The sequence below is a fragment of the Meles meles genome, chromosome 5 (assembly GCF_922984935.1).
Source record: "Meles meles chromosome 5, mMelMel3.1 paternal haplotype, whole genome shotgun sequence".
Classification (NCBI taxonomy): Eukaryota; Metazoa; Chordata; class Mammalia; order Carnivora; family Mustelidae; genus Meles; species Meles meles.
The window spans coordinates 31,658,824-31,676,698 of NC_060070.1; the positions used below are offsets into that span (position 1 = coordinate 31,658,824).

Genomic DNA, 17,875 nt, shown 5'->3' on the forward strand with positions numbered 1-17,875 from the left:
CTTTCTGTCATAAAAATTTCTAGAATACTTCCATTTTGTAAACAGACATTTCTCTAAATTACCACACTACTGTTGCTATTGTTACTACCAGTAGATATTATCAAACACTTCATTTTCCCAGTCACTTTGCTTGATGCATTATATGTATTATCTCATTTAATACTTGTGACAACTGTATGAAACAGAAACACCGCATTTTACAGGTGCAGAGGTGAAGGCACAGAGAGGTTAAATAATGTGGCAATAGTTTCATAGCTAATAGCTAATATCTAGCTAATGATAGCCCTGGAATTTGGAACTCAGGCCGTCTGAAGCCAGAGCTCATGCTTTCCCTTCCATAGAATCCACGGAATTCAAATCTATTTGGGAGTTTGAATTTCCATTTTTTGTTTGTTTTATTCAATAACCACATTTATGAGCAAAAATTGTAAAATTCTGAAAAATGATTTCAATTGCTTACTATTTTTCCTGTCTATAGATAGGCTTTACATTTATGGAAAAAATAAATTGCATGTCCTCTTTAGATTCAAGAAAGAAGCTGCAGGTAACTAACTGGGGGAAAATGAACAAGTGGAGATGAGTACTTTTTTCATTTATTAGTTGCTGGCTTTGTGTGAACCTCCGATATTTTTATTTTATTTTATTTTATTTTATTTTATTTTATTTTATTTTATTTCTTTTCAGTGTTCCAGAATTAAGAAAAGGGCACGCTGCCTGCTCTTGATTCCTTGTAGTGCAGTTGGGGAACCTTTGAGTAAACAGATAACTGGACGGAGTACAGGCATGACTAGATCAGAGGCAAATGTGAATTTGCAGAAAGGATCACCTACCTTCCTTAGTTTTAGGGCTGGTGGAAAGGCTTCCTGGAGGAGGGGATCCTTGAGCTGCAGACATTTTGAAGGATGTGTAAAAGTTTTCCAGGCAGAGAAGGGGTAGAAAGGAGGGTCTTGTGGGTGGAGGAACATCACATTCAAAGGTACAGGGACATGCAAGGTGCGATTTGGAAACTTCATGGCCATAGCATGAGATGTGGAGCATAGAAAGTGAAGCTAGAGAAATAGCCAGAGCCTGTAAAATAAACTACCTCGTATACTGTTTTATCTTGAAGGTGATAGGGAACCAGTTAAGGATTTAAGTGAGGAAGAAAACATAGTTAGATTTATATTTTAGAAAGATTGGTTCGGTGCTCGCTTCGGCAGCACATATACTAAAATTGGAACGATACAGAGAAGATTAGCATGGCCCCTGTGCAAGGATGATGCGCAAATTCGTGAAGCGTTCCATATTAAAAAAAAAAAAAAAAAAGAAAGAAAGATTGGTTCGGACAAGTAATGAAGGTTTTGATGTGGTGGGGCAAGAAGAGTTAAAAGATGGTCAGACATGATCACAATAACCCTGATGAGCTATAATTAGAACTTGTATTAAAGCAGTGGAAATGGGAATGGAGAACAAAGGCTAGATTTAAAACTTACTTAGGAGATGACTGAATGATGAGTTAGATCTAGCCCAAAGGTAAAAAAACCATTCGGATTTTTGTACTGTAGGTTAGTTTCAGTTTTTGAATTTTACATAAAATCATACAGTACTCTTTTTTTTTTTTGGTCTGACTTTTATTTGACATTTATGTTATCACAAGTAGCAATACACTGTTCTTCATTCATTGCCATAATTGTATTCCCTTATGTATATATCATAATTTATTTAGCCTATTTATTATTCATTGCCCATTGGGTTGTTTTATTTTTGTGTTAATGTAATTAATAGTGCGTGAATATTCTTGTGCTTGTTTTTTGGTGTACGTACATATGCATTTCTATTCGAAATGCTGAATCATGGGCTATAAGTATGATCAACATCAGTGGATGTATCAAACAGTTTTCCAAAGTTGTTGTATCAGTTTGTTTGTATCAGTTTGCACTACTCTTGACACGAAACAGAAGATCCAGGTCCTGCCTACTTTCACCAATTGTTAGAATTTTTAGATTTTTTAATGTTAGCCAATCCCACGGCTGTATTGTGGTATCTTACAGTTTTATTTTGCATTTTGTTAATGACTAATAATGCTGACCACCTTTTCATATGCTGGCTGGCCATTTGGATATCCTTTTTCGTAAAGTTCCTATTCAATCTCTTACCCAGTTTTTAAAAATTGTGTTGTCTGTCTTTTGCTTATTGATTTTTAGGAAATGATTTTATATTCTAGATAAAAGTCCTTTGTTGGCAAATATTTTATTGGACCTATGTTAGGAATATCTCTTCCTGATCTGTGGCATCTCTTTCATGCTCCTAATGTCTTTTGGGTCACAGAAGTTCTAAATTTTAATGAAATCTAATTTATTAATCTTCTGCTTTGTGGTAAATGCTTTTTTTTCTGTTTTTAAAAAATTTGTCTATGTTAAGTAAGAGGACTTTCGTCTTTCTTTCCTTCTATTAATGTCATCTTTGATAATCTAGAACTCTATATTGTAAGGTAGGGATCAAATTTCTTTTCCTTGGTCTCTTCTCTTTTCCCTTCCCTTCCCTTCCCTTCCCTTCCCTTCCCTTCCCTTCTCCTCTCCTCTCCTCTCCTCTCTTGTCTTCTCCTCTTTTCTTCTTTTCTTTGGTCTCATCTCCTCTCTTCTCTTCTCTTTTCTCATGTATGTTTTTCCAATGGATCTGCTGTCCTTTCACCATCACACTGTTGTTCATCTTTATCATAAATCAGATAACCATATATGTGTAGGTCTGTTTCTCAAACATTTGTTCCACTAGTCTATTTGTGTATCTTTGTTCCAATACCACACTATTTTATTACTGTAGTTTTATAATGCTTAATAACTAGTTGTGTGTGTCCTCTAAATTTTCTTCTTCTTTTAAAAAAAAATTTATTTATTTATTTATTTATTTGAGAGAGAGAGAGAGAGCACAAGCAGGAGGGGCAGATGGAGAAGGAGAGAGAATCTCAAGCAGACTCCATACTAAGTGTGGAGCCCAATGTGGGGCTCGACCCCAGGACCCTGGGATCTTGACCAAAAATCAGACGCTTAACTGACTGTGCCACCCAAGTGCCCTAACTTTTCTTCATCTTGTTCATTACTTCTGTATTAGAATTTCCTTATAAATTTTATAATTATCTTTCAAATTTTCCCAAACCTACCATTACTAATATAGTCTGTTGCCTACTCATAATGGAAATAGCTGTTCTTCTTCTATTTTGAGATCAGTAGGAATGAAGTCGCATATTTTTTTTTCTTCCAATTTCATGGATCTCTTGAATTTTAGTCCTTTATTAGGAATTCCTGATATAGACATAACTTTTACTGTTTTTTTTTCATTTCTTACAATTTTTTTATACTTAGGTTAAAGTGTTTCCCAATTTTCATTGTTCTTTTTTTAACTGTTGTTATTTAGAATATTACTTAAATTCTAAGCATGTGTTATTGCTCTCTAGCTTGGTGTAATCTAGTCTGATAGTATACTCTGTGTGTTTTAATACTTTGAAATTTGTTGGACTTACTTTGTAGCCTCATATATGACGTATTCTGATAATTATACCTTGTGTACCTTAGAAGTCAAAGAGGTCTATTTGGTTAATCATGTTTAAATCTTCTGCAGCCTCAGTGATTTTTTTTTCTCTTTTTTCTATAAATCACTGAAAAGCATGAAAATCTCTCATGATAATCATGGGTTTATTTATCTTTTCCCTTTTAATGTTAGTTTTTGCTTTACGTGTTTTGCTACTAGGCATATATAAATTTTGGATTGTTATATCTTCTTGTTAAATTGATATTTCTGTTATTACAAAGTATCTTTCTTAATCTCTAATAATACTTGTTGCCTTAAGGTTTACTTTGTCTGATGTTATTATAGCTAAACAAACTTTGTCTTGATTGATACTTGCATAGTATACCTTTTTTAAATCCACATACTTTGAAATTTTTTGTGTCATTGTATAAGAAATACAACTCTTGTAAGTATAATACAATTGATCATTGAACAACATGGGTTTGAACTGTGCAGGTTCACTATACAAGGTGTTTTTTTGTGGGGGAGGGATCAATACAGGACTGTAAATATATCTTCCCTTCCTTACGATTTTTAAAAAGATTTTATTTATTTATTTGTCAGAGAGAGAGAGTGAGAGCGTGAGCATGAGTGGGGGGAGGGGCAGAGGGAGAAGCAGGCTTCATGCTGAGCAAAGAGCAAAGTACCCAACATGGGACTTTATCCCAGGACCCTGGGATCATGACCTGAGTCGAAGGCAGAGGCTCAACGAACTGAGCCACTCAGATGTCCCTCCTTATGATTTTCTTAATAACATTTTCTTTTCTCTAGCTTACTTTATTGTAAGTATACGGTATGTAATACATATAACATAAAATATGTGTTAGTCAACTGATTATGTCATCAGTTAGGGTCTGGTCAACAGTAGGCTATTAGTAGTTAAGTTTTGGAGAATCAAAAGTTATACATAGATTTTGGACTGTGCAGGGAGTCAGTTCCCCTAACCCTCACATTGTCCATATAGAATGTTACATACATACAGTATACACACAATCATTGTCTTTTAAAAATTTTATTTGTTTATTTATTTGACAGAGAGAGAGAGAGAGATCACAAGTAGTCGAGGCAGGCAGAGAGAAGGGGAAAAGCAGGTTCCCTGCTGAGCAGGGAGCCTGATGCGGGGCTTGATCCAGGACTGTGAGACCATGAACTGAGCTGAGGCAGAGGCTTAACCCACTGAGCCAACCAGGTGCCCCCAATCATTGCCTTTTAACATGGGTTTTTTATTCTATTTATATTTAATGTAATTACTAGCATATTTTGGTTTAAATCATTTTTGTATACATTTTTGTCTCTTCTGTTCTCCTTCCCTTTTTTGGACATATATTTAATTATTAATTAATTTTATTACTCCATTTCCTCCATGTTTGAGATTCTAGTAATACACTGCTTAAGGATTACTCTAGCCTATAGCATGCATCCTATCCTCTAGCCTTTACCAATTCTTCTTAGAGCCTACCTTTAATTAGTGTCTAATTAAGCTCTGATTTTTCATTTACCACATTTCTCTCCTTTGTGCTACTGTTATATATTTTACCTCTGCATTGTTATAAGCCTCACTATACATCAGTATTACTGCTGTAAACAATTGAAATTCATTTAGAATTAGCCACATGATTGCCCCTCTCCAAGTTTTTCCAGGCTTCCCATTCCTTCTTGTATTATCATATTTCCATCTGAGATCATTTTTGTTCTTCTTGAAGAAATGACTTTCTTATTTCTTTTAGTTCAGACTTGTTGACTATAAATTATTTCAGGTTTTGTTTGTCCAGAATCAGTTTTGTCTTCATTTTACAAGATTATTTTCACTGATAGTAGAATTCTAGCTTGGCAGTCATTTATCTTCCATCATTGGCTTCCACTGATTCTTTTTATTTTTTTATTTTTTATTTTAATTAATTAATTAATTAATTAATTTTTTTGGCTTCCACTGATTCTTTTAAGAACTCAGCTGTCAGTCTTATAGTGGCATCTCTGAAAATGTGTCTTTTCTCTTTGGAACCTTCTAAGATTTTTCTCTGTCTTTAGTTGCCTAGTTCTGGTTGTATTTGTATTTATTCTTCATAGTTTCATGGAGTTTCTTGTATCTGTGGGTAAATTATTACTCATTTATCTCTACAAATATTGCCTTTGCTTCCTTCTTTCTCCATCTTTTAGGACTCCAATCACATGTGTGCTATTGATGTCATATATGCCTTTTCCTCTGTTCTTTTATTCTTTTTTTCTCTCTGAGTATCAGTCCTGATTTTTAACTTTTATTAATCAATGTGTTATTTCTCTTCTTTTGTTGTTTCTATTTGTAGAAACCATCTATTGAATTCTTATACATTGTATTTTTCAGTTCTGTAAGTTCCATTTGACTCTTTACTTATAGATTTCAGTATGCTGATTATATAGTTTATCTCATAGCTTTTAATAAAAATGCTAATCATAATTATTTTGATGTCTGTTTTACACAACTCCAATATTTGTATTACCTCTCAATGTATTTTTATTACTTGCTTTCTCAGTTTTCAGTCATGGGGCTGTGTTTTATTTCATACTTGGAATGTTTTATTAAATGATGTGGACTTAGTTTCCTATCTCTTTTTTCCTTTAGATCATTTGTTTTGTTTTTTAAATTCCACATGAGTGAAATTATATGGTACTTGTCCTTCTCTGACTGACTTATTTTGCTTAGCATAGTACACTCTAGCTCTATCCATGTTGCTGCAAATGGCAAGGTTTCATTCTTTTTTATGGCTGAGTAATGTTCCATTGTATATCCATACCACTATAGAAAACAAACTGATGGTTACCAGAGGGGAAGTGAATGGGAATGGGTTAAATAGGTGATGGAGATTAAAGAGTGCACCCGTTGTTAGGTACGACTCAGGTGTTGTACCTAAATACGGAATCACTAAATTCTACACCTAAAACAAATATTACACTGCATGTTAACTAAATGGAATTTAAATAAAATTTTAAAAAGATGATGTTATTTTCCTCCATAAAAGATTTAGATTTCTTCTGCAGGGTTATACATACAGTAGGAGAAGGTCACTAAATCTCATTGAGGCTGAACTATTTCCAGTTTGCCTTTATTTCTATGGGATAGCCCTTCCAGGGATCTCAAAAAAGGTCAGAACCCTCTTCTTTGGTAAGGTCTGTACTCCAACTTTTATAACACCGTAAGAGTGTCTCAAATCTCTGCCTAGCTTTTAACCTCTTTTTTTTTTTTTTTAAGATTTTATTTATTTATTTGACAGACAGAGATCACAAGCAGGCAGAGAGGCAGACAGAGAGAGAGGAGGAAGCAGGCTCCCTGCCAAGCAGAGAGCCTGATGCGGGGCTCGAACCCAGGATCCTGGGATCATGACCTGAGCTGAAGGCAGAGGCTTTAACCCACTGAGCCACCCAGGCGCCCCATAGCTTTTAACCTCTTACTAGGTGCTTTCTGATTGGTTTCTCAGAGATTTGCCTTGACATGCACATTCACATTTCATGTAAACTATTTGTTATGCTTTTCTTTAGCTCTGTTTCTCTGGGATCTTGATCCCTCAAATCCTGGCTGTTTTTGTAACATTGAATGTCAACTGTACACTGCTGTTTCTGTTTGGCCTATTAAACTTTCCTTGTGAGTTGACAAATGTCCTGAGACAGAAAACTGCTGTGAACATAGGCCTTTTCTCAATGTGCTTCCCTTTCCCTTATAATCTTATTGCCTCAAATGCTGGTTGCCTTCATTGCTCTTAGTTATTTTATAGTAATCTTTTAAAAATAATTTATTGTTTTTTGAGATTTCATTTATTCATTTGAGATAGAGAAAGTGAGTGAGAGAGCACAAGCAGGGAGAGGGGCAGGGGATTAGGGAGAAGCAGACTCCCTGCTGAGCATGGAGCCAGACTTGCGGCTCCATCCCAGTACCCTGTGATTATGACCTGAGCTGAAGGCAGGTCATAACTTAACTGAATGAGCCACCCAGGTGCCCTTCTTGTAACTTTATTAGGTATTTTCTTAGTTGTTATAATTATTACCAGTGGGAGAGTTACTGCCCTGTCTTGGATATGTTGAGTTGAGGCACCTGCCTAAATGGAGATGTCTAGTAGGCAGTATGGTGCATAAGGAAGGAATTTAGGACTAAAGTTTAAAATTTATATTGGGACCATGGACTGAGAGTCAACATAATACAGGAGTTCCTGGAGATTATGAAAGTGAATGAATCTGCCAAGGAGAATGTGGAATGTGCAAGAAACTCTGAGGTGATAATCTTGCCCAATATTTTGGGGATCAGTAGGGCAACAGGGAGTAGCCATGGATGTTGGAGGAAATCCAGGAAATAATAATGTCACTGACAGTAAGGGAGGAGTCTCAAGAAAATTTGGAGCATCAAGAAAAGTCAAGGTAAGTGGAGAAATCTTAAAAGTGTTCCATTGTATTATATGGGAATTCCACTCATGACTTTGGCAAGAGGAATTTTAGAATCAGAAGTTAAAGAGATTTTAGAAATTAGGTAGGTTAAAGATTAGAGCAAGTAAAAACAGTGACTAGGGACGTAATTTGAGAAGCTTTGTTGTGAGAAGACAGAGAGAGAAAGAAAAGTCTTGAGCAATTTTGTAGGTTGAAAGCTAAGTCCTGTCAGAAAACAAAGAGATAGTGCCCAAACTCTGTGAAAGCAGGGGTCACACCTGTATTGTGATATTGTGATTAGCTGAATCCTCATCCTGGAACAGAATGCTGGAACATGCTTGGGGTTCAGATTTTATCTGTTGAATGAAAGACTTAAATGAAGCTGATGAAGATAAGGTTTAGGGGCAGGATATGGCTGCAAAGAGATCACATAGGAGTTTGAGAGGGAAAAATGCAGAGATGGAGGAGACCCTTCTTTTACTGAGCCAGGAAAGATGCAAATGAGGAAGGGAGAGCGTATATATAGTTTGTAGGTTTGTGAACAGGGTCAGGAAGTTGGAGGAATTCTTATTTTATTTTCTCTAGGAAGAAGGAAACGAGAGTGACAGAGGATGCTGGAATCCAAAAAAGCTGACTATATCTGACAGCTTACAGCATATTTAAAGTTGAAACTATGAATTTATTTAAACTGATTTCTATTTGTAATCGTATTTCAGAGATATAGAAATAATGTAAATTACTGTAACACACATCCTTTATAAGCCCAAATATACATCTAAATATAAGTTGCTCATATTCTTTCTATATTTGTATAAGATCTATGAGATAAAATTTTACTGAAATACTAACCATTTAACATTCTCCTTCCATGATCTTTCTCCTTTTCTTCCCTCTTCATGTTCCTGAAGAGATTGTACATCATTGCCGTATAGATTTTGAATTTTTATCATAATGTATTTACTCATAAAAACTACCAGCATACCTGAGAGATATTCTGGGTTTGGTTCCAAACCATCATGATAAAGCAAACATCACAATAAATTGAGTCAAATGAATTTTTTGGTCTCCTAGTACATATAAAAGTTATATTTACACCGTTCTGTAGTCTATTAAATGTTTGAAAGGTTGTGGGAATTATGAAAATGGGCCACAGAAACCCAAAGTGAGCAGATGCTTTTGGAAAAAATGGCACCAACAGACTTCCTCAATTCAGGGTTGCCACAAGCCTTCATTTTGTAAATAAATGCAATATCTGGGAAGCACAATAAAGCAATTAAGTGCAATAAAATGAGGTATGCCTAAATAGGATGTGGCTATTGTGTTTGAATTTCTCATAAATGTTATACTCTATGTATCATTTTACAACTTTTAAGCATGATTTTTATTTTTTAGGCATATCATGCTGATGCATCTAGACTATTCTTTTTAGCTGTTATATAGTATTATAGTGTTTGAATATACCAGGAAGTACTGACCCACACCCCTGAATGACAATTGGGTTGTTGCTACCTTTCTGCCTTTGCAAACAGAGCCCTGCTGAACTCTCTTGTGCTTGTCTCCTTGTCTACATGTTCAAGAGTTCTTCAAGGGTATTGGTAAAATTTCTAGGGTTTATGGTTTGTATATCTTCTTCAGTGTTACTCAATATTGCTAAAGTGCTTGCTAAGAAATTGTGAATTTATAATGGAACAATACTGTGTGTGTGTGTGTGAGGGAGAGAGACTTTTCACTCATCAGCCTAGGGTTTGGAAGGCAGAAAGTAGATGTTTGGGGTGATCGATGGTTGAAATATTACTGATAGTGTGGCAGGAAGACAAGGATCAATAAAGTTGAAATATCAAAGAAAATGAAGACTGGAAGAGAAAGATAAATGGAGAGAAAATGGGGCGTCATAGAACTGAAGATTTCAGCCAGGCTGAAAGCAAGCCTATGAGAGAACAGGAAGTTCTAGGGCTAGGATGAGGTCAGCCCATGGAATGCCGGTATTTTAAATTTTGGCTCTAAATCCGTTATGCTAATTATAAGGTACAAGATAAGTTTATATAGCAGAAATAAAGTGGAGGTGAAGGCAAATGTACCAGAACATCAACAGAACTGGGAAGACTGGGTGTTAAACCTATCATCTACAAATACCATTGAATTTGTCCCGGCTAATAGTGGGGTTTCACCCCAAATGGTGTCACACATTTTGAAGGGTCTTTTTCTGCCAGGTAGCAGATGGGATGTAGACCCTGAAAGCTCAGTACAGCAGCGTGTGATCTTGGCTGAAAGAAGTTGAAAGCAGTCTTTTTCTTCTTCTTTTTTTTTTTCTTTTTTTTGCTGGCAGAGAGAAGGCTTTTGAATAAGCAGTGCTTGGAATTAAGACGGAGGTGTTAAAGATGCTATGGTTATTGCATATGCTCAGTCTGGTGAGTGGTCAGGGCTGAGCTGGAGCAGATGGCAAGGAGGAAAAGATGGCGATTAGCAATTCATGTCACATTTTGCTCTATAATTTGACGTTTGGGGATCAGTTGGGATCAGTTGCTCAGTTGGGATCTCTACGACAAACTTCTATGCCTGTGAAAGCATCCTGCCCCAAGGCCATGGCTGCTACTAGTGGAGAGAGAAGCTTGAGAAGATGAGAAGGGAACAGGTTAATGAAGACAGCACTTCCCAGCTTGCTTTAGATTCATTTTGTAATCTGTAGAGATGGGCAGTAACTTCCCAGGCTGGAGTAGTGGCGAAGGCACCACGCCATGTAGTGCCTTGAGTTTTGAAAATGGAATTTACCAGACATTTGGGCAAACTCCACAGTCCAAGTACGTCTTTATGATAGGAATGATGAGGCTTGCTGTCCTGAAGAGGGTTGTTTATTCTAGATGGACACTGTGGAATCACACAGAATTACAGCTCTGTCACTGCTGCCAGGGTTGTAGGGTCCTTGAACCTTTCTTCTCTCTGCCCAGGCCAGATGGATTACACGTTGTGTCTCTTATGTCTCTACAGTGCAGCTTTGCTTGACTATAGACTGATTAATCCATGATTTCTTGCCTGAAAAATAAAACAAAAGAAAAGCTACTGTATGTCCCCAGCTAGAGAATCTGGACATGTCCTATTCATTCATTTTCCAAGGGAAGAGATCCATTTCTCATTCGGTTGCTTGGCTAGAATTTAAACTTGCAGTTTAGTGGAAAGCTGTTTGCTCAAACTCTCTGAAGTAATCTTTGTCTCTGGATAGCTCTCTTTTCAAGGAAAGAAATCCAAAGTTTAGCTACTCTGCTAGACAAAGGACTATGTATGTATTCATTCTTACTATCATCCTAGATTATAGATTTGATAGTTTCTTTTTATGCAACTGGCACAATTTGTCACTTTCTGGGAAGCTGTGACTTACACTTCTTCACAAGAAACACCCTTAAATGATTCATTGTGTGGAATTTCCAAATCAGAGTTAAAGTTCTTAGTATTTTCCTTCTTAACATATAGGGTTTTCCTCAATCTCATTTAGGGACAAAAAGTCAAAATCTTCTTTAAAAGGTTATTTGTCACCTATCCCCTCACTGCTCTGCTAACCCACGTGACTGGGGAGACTCGCAACTATCTTCTTAAGAAAACCAGGTCTGTTGTGTTACAGATAGTTTTAAATTTAGCTCTATAGATGATTTTCTCTCTGGGCACTATTTTAATCCTTAAATTGTATTTAACATCTTTAGTTAATACTTTTATCATCCTTATAGGTAGTATATTGAGGTAAAATTTATATATTTATATATATATATATACACACACACAAATATATATGAATATATATGAACAAATATATATGAACAAATATATATGTGTATATCTAATTTAGCAAATAATCTTTTCTGTATAAGCTCCACCTACAACAATCCATACTCATAAAAACTTTTCCACCACAAATCTATCAGGGACATAGTCATTACTAAGTGGCGTGGTTGAAGAAAAAGTGCTGTGGGGAATATCTAGCAAGTTAGAATTTTTTTCTACCATTCTCTCTAAATGTATCTTCCTCTTTTACTTATTTATTGTTTGGCATGTCTTTAAAGCTAGGAAATGCTGTGAGGGTTTGGTAGCATGCACTAACAAGAAATCTCATGAGGGATTTGTGACTTGTTTAAATGACTAAATCATGGATCAGCAAATGAGATGTGTGCAGAAAGGGTTTGCACTGAGTAATAACCAGGTAAGTTCCAAATTCCCTCATATTTGGAAGGTGGCCAGATGAAACTAATGGTAGATAAAGTATTTCATGGAGAGAAAGGTTTGATCCCAGTCTGCTTGTTCAAGAATGAGACCCATACGCCAGGCAGAGGAGGGTCTGGGGTGCAGAGGAAGTTACTGGAGAAGAGTGAGTTCCAAAGTATTGAGAACACCTCAGGGGCACTCTTGGAAGGATCCCTCTCTCCAGGGCTCTAGGTTGGTGGTAGAGGTTCCTTGCGAACTTATGGCAGTGTCCTGTTTCAGGGCCAAAGGCATGCATCACAGGACCTCCTGACTCTTCTAATTGCTATGGTCAACCCTTGAGGCTTTACCATGAAGTGGGAATTTAATCAGAAATCCCAGGTACAGGGGTGCCTGGGTGGCTCAGTGGGTTAAAACCTTTGCCTTCGGCTTGGGTCATGATCCCAGGGTCCTGGAATCAAGCCCCGCATGGGGCTCTCTGCTCGGCAGGGAGCCTGCTTCCTCCTTGCTCTCTCTCTCTGCCTGCTTCTCTGCCTACTTGTGATCTCCATCTGTCAAATAAATAAATAAAATCTTAAAAAAAAAAAAAAAAGAAACCCCAGGTACATCCTTACATGCTCTCCAAAGCTCTGGGATTTTGTAGTGGGAGAGTCTCATTCTACTTATCCTCAACTCTATGAGAGTTTGATGCTGGGCTTGCTAGAGGGTAAAGTTCGTGAGGACAGGCATAGAAACCCAACCTGTAGTGGATACCTTCATAAGGCACAGAGCACAGGGCTCGGCACCTTGTTGAGGATTCACTGAGCATCCATAAATCCCCTTGGATAGGTGCCATTCTTTTCTCCATTTGACAGGACAGAAGCTGTGGCCCAGAGAGGGTAAGTAACTTACTTATGGTGGTAAACGGCAGGGCTGGAGTTCAAACCCAGAAGTCTGCCTTACACTGAGATTTGTTGAATTCATTTTAAGTGCTTTTGCTAAGAGAGGAAACTGTTGCTGGAAGCAGGAAATGCTGTTTTTAAGACTGTTCTTAGTACAAGCTAGAAAACCTAAGCTTGGTCTCAGTGGAGGTGCTTACTTGAGATAATTTCTATGATACCTATGACATTGGTTAAAAATAGTGGATATAATTTGAAATAATAAGCAAGAAACGTTGAATGATTTTGTTGATTCAAATGGTAAATTTTGAAAAGTTACTTGAAAATTTACCTCCTCCCACAAACTCTTTAATAAGCAAACAAAAAACACCGGGATTTTAAAATTCCTTTTATTTGCTTTATCCCATAATGCAACATTTGAAGATGTGGTACATATACACAATGGAATATTATTCAGCCATTAAAAATGAATGAAATCTTGCCATTTGTAACAACATGGATGGGCCCAGAGGGTATTAGGCTAAGTGAAATAAGTCAGAGAAAGACAAATACCATATGATTTCACTTATATGTGGAATCTAGGAAGCAAAACCAAAACAAACAAGCAAAAAAGAATGAACAAACAATAAACAAAAATAGACCTTCTAAAGATTTTGAGTTAATTAATACACATTCATATGTAGCCTTCAGGCACAGTGTATATGGGACTTGCTGAAGAATAAAAAGGTAAGATGAAATGAAGTATTAGCACCAAGTTGCTACTAGTCTGGTAGGAGATGAGCAGAGAGTCAGGTCGGTGGTGTGGAAGAGCAAAGAGGACAAAGAATGCATTGCAGAGTGGAGAATAGAAATGGGTGAGTATAGAATCAAGGAGAATTTCCTGGAGAAGGTGAGGCAGAGGTGCCTATTTAAAGCAAGGATTCATTGTAAATTGGCAGAGTCAAGCATGTTTTTATTATTCTGGGACCTGATGGAGATGAGAAAACGTATACCGAATATGGATATCTTAGAATAAATAATATCAAACTAGGAAAGAAAAAGAGCAGTGGTGGTAAGCCAATGGTCCTTCTATAGTTACATGTGGAATCCATTAAGAGAAAAATAAATGCTTTGTTTGTACAGTTTTAATATAAAATTATTTTAGTTGCAAGTGATAACTCAAAGAGGCTTAAGAAAAAAAAAAGTAGGGAGGGAAAATAATCTATTCACTAAACTAAAGTTTGGTGTATATAGATTTAGGGACTCAGTTGACTTAGTCTCTCTCCATCCCAGACTCCTCTTGTCTTCATATTGTTTATTCCCCTTAGGCAGGCTCTGTTCAGAAGGTGGTAAGATGGACCCCAGAAACTCCAGGCTAACCCAGCGAACCTCATGGCGAATCTGATGGAAATTCCTAGGGTGACTTGGATTCACCTGTTTGAGTCACGAGCCTATCTCTGAACGCTGCTAGAGGGAGGAAACGCTATGATGGGCTATGTCTGGACAAGGTAGGAGATCATGGTGTAGTCCACCCCACCCAGACTACATGATCTGAAGAAGGGGAGGTACCTCAAAGGAAAAGTAAGGTCCTGTTACCAAAAGACAATGTTGGGCAAGGCTAAAACAACCATTGACAACAATAGTACCTTTTCTTTCTGGAATGTTCCCACATAATGTCATATTCTAATACAATATAATGACAATTTAGTGTGTGTGTGTGTGTATGTCCTTAAAATAGTTTTAAAGACCCCCAAGTCCTTCATGTGTGCTCTTCCCCCTGCCTGCATTGTCCCTCTTTTCCTCATATCCCTTCATAAACTAGTTACTGTCTGTTCATCTTTTGTGTTTTAGCACGAACATCACTTTTTCAGGAAAGCTTTCCTTGACTTAACCAACAGGTTAGTGCCTCTTTTTTTAAATATAGGGCTCTATACTTTGTTTCATGGGCTTATCATAAGATTTGTTCATTTTCTATTAACATTTACTTAATTTTTTGTCTTCCCAATCCTCTACAGGCTGGGTAGGTGATGAGGATGTCCTACACGAGGACAGAGAATGCAGCTATTTCATCCACCATTGATTTGCCAGTGGCCAGCACAGTGCCTGGAAAAAGTGGTCATAAAAATATTTGCTGAAGGAATAAATAACTCCAATCAAGCCTTAAAAATCTGGAACATTTGGCAGAAATGTAGAATCAAATTTGCTGAACTTTCTCCTTTACATTTTGTGGTTGTTAGAAGCCACATCTAAGAACCAAGTGTACCAAGGTCTTGAAGATCTGCACTTCTGTTGAGAGTCATGGTAGTTTGCTTTTACTTAAAGATATTATACATCTTATAACGAATCATGCTTTTCTTATTTACTGGATTTCTAGGAAGATGAAAAGTCAAATTGACTCATTTGATTTAAATATTTTAAGCTGCATTTTTGCAAACTCACCTCTCAAATCCCCTTCGAGCACAAGTAGGACATAAGTAAAGAAGCGATAATGAGTTTCACTCACTATTGATGGTTTTCGCTTCCTGAGATCAGAGGCAAAACTAGAACGGATCTTTCTTTTCCACAGTTCTCTTTGTGACACCCATGGTCAATACCAGAAAAGAGCTGGGAATTAAAAGGTTTCATAGGATCTCTTCTCACACTGGAGCGTATTTCTGTCTGAGAAATTGTAAAGCTATAAAGTTCTAATTACCAGAAGAAAAACTGAGTTAATTTATGGTGGATTAGTCCCTATAGGAATCACCTCCCCTTTGCTTTCAGAATATTTACTACTGAGAGATTTATGTCACTGAGATTTGCACAGACCGGCTTCACACGGAAGTCTAGGGTGATAGTGAAGCATTCAGGAACCTAAGAAGGGGGTTCTCCAAGAAGATGTGGGTTGAGGACTGTAGCTGGCTTGCTATCATGTCTCTCCTCTAGGGTGCCCACTGTTGGCCTCCTTTCCAGAGCACTCATTTCAAATGGAGGCAAAGGAGTGTCATAGACATACAGACTGACGTTTCCCCACTGCAGGGTGATCTGATACTTCTTGGGGAGTTGAATCCCCAAGCATATATTATCAAAATTATCAAGCAAGCTTCTGACAATCGCCATGTTTCTCTGAACCTTGGTGTAGAGGAGGAGTAAGAGGAGGAAATGTGTGTTTCTCAAAGATTCTGACAAAGCCTGGAACTCTTTCACGGAAGCATCACATTGAAACAATGTGTTTTTTTCTCGGATTTGTGGAGAAGCCTTATACAAAACAGTTTCCTAAGTCTATTTCTGTACTGTTTCAAAATTATAATATTAAATTAAGACAAAGAGTTTTACTGAAATACTTTCTGCCTTGATGATTATTCAGCAAACCAACGTGTTTAGTTTTGTGAAGAATCCAATAGTTCTGTGCAGAATAGATGGATAACAGTATTCAGGAGGAAAGAGGTCTTCTTTTCTAGTCCTCCTTTTAACCCATGGCCTAAAAGTTTAACAAATTTTAAAAAGTTTCCAACAAGACTTGACCTCAAATAATCTTTACAGTGTCTTTATGAAACTAAGTATAAGTGAATGGAAACATGGGATTCATTTTTAAGAATACAGATCTTGATTCTAATTAAGAGAAGGACATTTGAAAAAATACGTTCTATATTTCAACAAGTTTAAAAAAGCTGGAAGCAAGTCCAAGATGTTTGATGAACTGGTAATCCCTTTTCTACTTTTGATTTTACCCTGTATGCCCTCTCTCACCCTCCCTGTCTGTTGCTCACATTTTAAAGGAAAGAACGGGCAACATAATGGGGCAAGACCATGTCAAAATGGTATCCAAACAATGGGATAAGACTAGTGAGACATTTGTAAAAGCTTTTTTGGCATTAGAAAGAGAAAAAACAAATTAGAGAAGCTGGTGGTAGTGGTCAGATAATGGGGTGGGATTTTGAAGTGCTTGCCTGTTTCTTGGGTTTGAGGTCACTGCTTCATTTCTTGTTTCATGGAAGCCAAAGGACATTTTTCATTTGGATAAATTCCATGGGAAGAGAAGATGGTAATTGGTTTTCCCTGTTGTTCAACTTCAGAGAAAATAGTTATAGAAGAAGCCTCACAGAAGGGATCCATACAAAAAAAATTTAAAACAGAGGTTATGACTAATCTGAAAATGAAAAACTGTTATTAATGATAAGCTACTTACAGAATGCAGCAGATATAATTGTCACTACTTTGTAAAAGGTTGTCATTGATTATCCCCATCTGTCACAATTGCTGCTCCTAGTCAGTTTACCAAATTGTCTTTATGCTGTCATCCTTTTCCTAGATATTTTCTTAATTCTGAAGATGTAAGGAAATGCTGGAATTTGCCAAAAATTCTAATAATACCTTGGGAATTTTAGGATTGGAGTTTGAAGTCACCATAATGATCATCAATGACTGCAGGAACATTTTGCCCCAGAGAAGTGTGTATGCTCAGCTTGAAAATTGGGCATTAGGTGAAACTCGGTGGTTGTAGCAGACACGCCATAAGTTGACCTCCAGTGAGTGATACCCTTGTATAAACCCCACCACCACCCTGAATGCAAAGGGAACTTGTTATTTACTCCTAACCAGTGGCAAAGGTTATTTATGTATGTCACTCCCGTAAGTATGTTTAGTTGTATAACACCAACTCAGTGGACTGAAGGGAGAGATGTTCTCCTGCTCGCCCTGCAGCAGTAAGGTGCCTAGTTGTGTGAGGGGATGTGAGAAGGTCACATGACAGGAACTGGGACAAGTCTCTAGGATCTGAGGGACACCTCTTGTCAAAAACTAGTAAGAAGCTGAGGCCTTCCACCAGAACGCAAGGACACGAATTCTCCAATAATCTGAATTATCTTCAAGGTGGTTTCTTTCTAAGTTGAACCTCCAGATGAGTGTGTTTGGGAATCCTGCTG

At 37.1% G+C, this 17,875-nt stretch overlaps 1 non-coding gene across 1 annotated transcript; it reads left to right on the plus strand.

Moving 5' to 3' along the window:
* Positions 1–1,183: 1,183 nt before the first annotated feature.
* On the plus strand, positions 1,184–1,290 carry LOC123942849. The gene has a single exon (XR_006818486.1). It is a non-coding gene; the product is annotated as a U6 spliceosomal RNA (small nuclear RNA).
* The last annotated feature ends 16,585 nt before the right edge of the window (positions 1,291–17,875 follow it).